The following is a 4,957-nucleotide window of genomic DNA, read 5'->3' on the forward strand; positions in this document are numbered from 1 at the left end:
CTGAGGATAGAACACACAGACGCACATTAGGAGGTTCGGATGTGTGCGGGTCTTCTTTGAGCGCGCGTTAGCTGTTGGCAGAAAATGGCAAAAACCTTTTGGTCTGATGAGTGGTTCAGACTGAGGGCTGTCTGCTCGGGGACTAAAAGGGCACAATGAGATTAGGAAATGTAATTTGTGAGAAAGAAAAAGACCTTTAGATATGACTGTCGTATTGTAGACCGAATGGTCCAGCAGGAGGCAATCTGTACTGAAGTATGGGAGCAGTTATCCACACCAGACAACATTTCATTAATCGCATCCATAGATAAGCACCAGCCCTGAAGCAGATGTCTTTTCCACGCTTTGCTGGCATCCTATTACCGATCACCAAGAAAAAAAAATAACATCTGTCCGTTCTATATCTGATTACGAGCAAATGTGGTAATAAGTATGAGTAGTAAGAATTACTTTAGCACCACTGATCTTTTGCATTCAAACGGGGATAAAAACACTGAAGGTGAGCTCTACGTTACAATTGTTTTTAACACAAATAATTAAAGATAAAAACTTTTTGGATGAATGCCCCATAAAGGATGAGCTGTTTCACATTTTCTCACCTTTACGTGAGAAATGTTGAAACACGCGACATCTTTTGGGTTATTTCCTTCCCACTGTTCAGTATCCAGGGACTTTGCTACACAGATCAAGGTTTGTCGTTACTGATGGAGAGTACCCATGAGGATCAGTTTTCAAGTCTTGCCAATGGGTTTCCATTAAATTTAATTACGTACTTTGACTGGACCATCTAACACATGCATTAATGTTGATCTAAATCTACCTCTGAACTCTGACCAGCTTCCTTGTCCCTGTTAAACAAAAGCATCCCATCAGCATCAGCCCATGTTTCACAGTGGTGATGGTCTGGTAAGGGTGATGTACACGGCTAGTTTTCCGCCACGCAAAGCGTGTTGCACACGTGTCAAAAGTTCTGTTTTTAGTCCTAGCTTAGCAGAGCGCCTTCTTCCACGTGTTTGCTGTGTCTCTAACATGATTTTTAGCAAAACACAAACATGGTGTTTTACAGACTTTCTTCCTCCCATAGAGTCCAACTAATGGCTGTCCTGGCAATACATTTTCCCACCTGAGCAGTGCATCTTTGCAGCTCCCCCAGAGTTACCGTGAGCCGTCTTGACAACTCCAGTTGCGACCTTAATGCCCTTCTGGTCTTCGTGACGTTTTTTTTTTTACACTGGTATGGGTCCGCTATTTTTATCCTGGGATTAAATTAGACACAGGAGGCCTCTATTTACGGTGTTGGTGACCTGTGAAGGTAGATGGTTGCCCTGGATTAAATTTAAGGGTGTTAAACCCCAATAAAAATATATTGAAGCTTGTCGTCGTAGTGTGACAAAATGTTGAAAGGTTAAAGAAAGATGAACATGCAACCCCATCCCTTTCGCTCATCCCCAGTTTTGCAGAGATTATTTTAGGCCACACCTGCGAAAAAAGCGTTGCAAACTGCAGTGTGGCTCCTTATCATTTTAAAGGAATATGAAAGTTGGGAGGCTTTGTGTGTGTGTGATCCATATTCGGTTGTACTAATACGCAGTAGATCCTTCCTCTGCAGACAGCCAGTCGGGTAGGAGGGTGTGGGACATTATAGATCAGTAAGAGATTCTGGCTCTGAAGCCAACAAAGTCAGCAGAAAGCACATCTCCCCACAGACCTAATGAACAAGCCTCCTCCAAAATGAGCAAACACAGAGCGAAACACACGCGAAAAGACACAAATCCACACACACACAAACACACACACACTCATGCATAGCCGCACATTCGGACACAAGTTGCTCATCCCTCCACAAACGCGCACATCGAACCCAAGCGCCCATCCCAAAACAATTACAACGGATGTTGTTACTGTCGTTAAAGCCCGGTGGAGCTGTGAGGAAAACACTGACGCCCAAGGGAAGCAAAGCTGACAGAGAGCAGAAAGTGAGCTACCACCTTAATACACCCATACACACTTGGTACAATTAAAACAAATATCAAGAGCACAAGGCGTCTCACCAGGGGACATGGGAGACCAAATATAAGCCTTCTGTTGATTCAAGATGCGTTCAGAAGGAATGTTGTTACAGAACATGCAGGACAGCAGAGCCATTTAAAATCTAACACATTTATAAAAGGCTCTGAACTGTAGCAACCGCGAGTGAAATGTATTTAATGAAATACGATCCCACTGGAGAAGGCCCTGTTGGCCTTATTATCATGTGTTTCAGGCGAAACAATACAAGGTGGCCTCATGGAGAGCTGCGGTGACGCCGGGTTTGCACATAAAGTACTGCTGTGAAATCAAGTGGGTGAAGGTGATGGTAAGATTTCTAAAAAAAAAAAATTTAGCACATGTTCCAAACAGTTTGAAGTGAAATGCTTTCACTTGGAAGTCAAAATGTAACTATGCTGCAGAATCATCACCTTCGAGCAGGAGAAAGGTTTTAGTACCTTCATGATCCCTGAGGCTATACAGTTTGAGGCTCAGGTTGCCACCACGGTCTCAAGGGAGGGATCACAGCGAGAATTGGGGAAACCTATGAGGTGGTTGTGGCATCTGATCAGGACCCTTTCTGTTTTGGATTAGTATAAAACAATAGATGGCTGACTGGATGGACGTACATAAATATATATAAAATGTATAAATGGTATAAATGTAAGTTCTGTTGCATTGCATTTCTGATTACTATTTAATCTTAAGTTTTGGCAGAGTTTTAGAAGAAAAAAAAAAATTCCTAGCCAAGCCACTATGAAAAGTTTCTTGCGACTGAAAACTCCCATTTTTATCTAAAAGTAACAAAAAAAAATTTGCAAAAACATACGTGCTTATTTATTTTCAAAATTACCATGGCAATCAGGAAGTTGTTTTGAATTGCACATAAGGGCGACTCCAGAAACCAGGGCAGTATTCTGGGGCCAGTATCGCAGCCCTACATTTTCTCAGTTTTTACCAAAATCCAAGGATCTGGGTGGGAGGTAGCACTTTTTCATTGGCAAGGAATCTCAGATAAAGTACTGTGGAGGCAAAGTACTGCGCACGTCAAACTAGCTGAGTTATTTTTAACTTTTAAATCAATTACGTCAATTTAGTTTAATATTCTGCTGATTGTATTTTCGAATATTGCTTACTGTAATAGACATTAAAACTTTGGTCTTGAGTAGCGAAAAATCGAGTAGTAAAAGACAAATCAAATGTATTATTCATTGAAATATTTGAACCATTTGAAAAATGCATAAATTAATAAACCATGGAGAACCCTGTGTGCTGATTTTGTTACTTTGGGATATGTATCTCAGGTACTATTTTTTTTTAAAAATGCGATTGTTTTAAGCTCCGTTGGATGTAGAAGTGGTCGTAATTCAGGTTTACAGTGTAAACGCTGTGAAATGCTCCCAGCTTTATGGCCAGACCACCGGGTCTTACTCTTACCTCGTAAATGATCAAAATGCAGAAGTTTGATTCGGTTTCAACTTTCCTTAGGCTTTGCAGTGACTCTATAAAGGGTGTAAACTGTAGTTCCAGAGACAGAATAATTGATTATAGCATTTTTGCTGAAAATAAAAGCTTTTAAGTCCACAATGTGAGTAACTCTCCCTCACTCAGCTGTGGGGCTAGAGCTCGACAGACACTGCTGCGGATCCACTGGCCTTGTTTCACAATGGAATTGCTGAAAAAATAAACTGCCTGGGTAAAGGAACGTTTAGAGAAAGCACTTTCCAGGTCTTGCTGTCATCGACCACATGGGACACAGATCAACACGGATCTTCCTCTGCAATGAACGCCAGCTCCTGATGGTTGAAATACATCATTGGCAGGACTCTAGAATATTATTCTATCCAGAAAACCTAAAAATCAAAGTCTGGAGTTCACTTTAAATCCCCCAAACCCTTTATTTTGCTGTTCGTCCTAATGTGTCAGACCATTGTCTTGTCTGAAGGCTCCAAGGTGCCTAATCACGCATAAACATCTCAAATGATGAGGAAGACGCTCTTCCAGCCTCAGAGGCCTGAGAATTCTTCACACAAGAGGAATGGTTTGAAATTACTCACAACCAACCAATAGCGTGGTCTTAATAATCTAAGTACTCTCTTCATACGTCATATAACCCCCCTAAGTGGCATAGCGGGCTACGTCCGCCGCTTTGAAACGGGGGGGACCAGGGTTTAATCACGCACAGTTCATACTTTTTATTGCAAGATATTTCTAATTAAAATGTCTGGAATGTTGTTAGTTTTTTTATTTATTGGCATGGGCCGGTAGCAAGCATCAACATACCCCAAGAATTTAAAAGACTACCTCTTCCCAACAAGTACAATTCCCCATGTGTCAGTGTGTCATCACTGATCTTTTACATTCAAACCAAAGCTGTAGTTAAAACTACAGCTTGCAAGCTACAGGCAGCATATCTATCAGCTTCAGGCTCTACCCAAGCAGAAAGCTACACTAATTAACCATATACTATCAACTTATTATACTCATGTTAATCTATGAAGAGTAGAACGACAAAATAGTACAATGGTCAGTATCCAATGTAGCCAATTGACATTTGATCAGATTAAAAATGTCCAGCTGTAAACAGCTCTTTGAAACTTTATAAAAACGTGAGTGTCGTATTGTGACCTTCTGCATCTTTATAGTTTATAGTTTAGGAGCTGTTTAGCTGATGCTACACCTTTGTTAAAGAGGCGCCAGGTCGTGTGTGCTCTGGCAAGTCAATCAGTGGTGAGAGATGTGTGCACAAGCTGGTAACTTGCAGATTCCTTTAAATGACCAGCAGCTATGGTTGGGTGGATCAGGAAGACATAGGAGACACTAAGCCAGCAGCTGATGACAACGGAAGCCTGATCTGGACTCCTGGCCTTCAGAATGTGGGAGAAGGAAAAAGGTAATAAGATTGACACAGATAGCTGTGTATGCCTGG

Source organism: Fundulus heteroclitus, chromosome 23, assembly GCF_011125445.2.
Source record: "Fundulus heteroclitus isolate FHET01 chromosome 23, MU-UCD_Fhet_4.1, whole genome shotgun sequence".
In the NCBI taxonomy this organism is placed as follows: Eukaryota; Metazoa; Chordata; class Actinopteri; order Cyprinodontiformes; family Fundulidae; genus Fundulus; species Fundulus heteroclitus.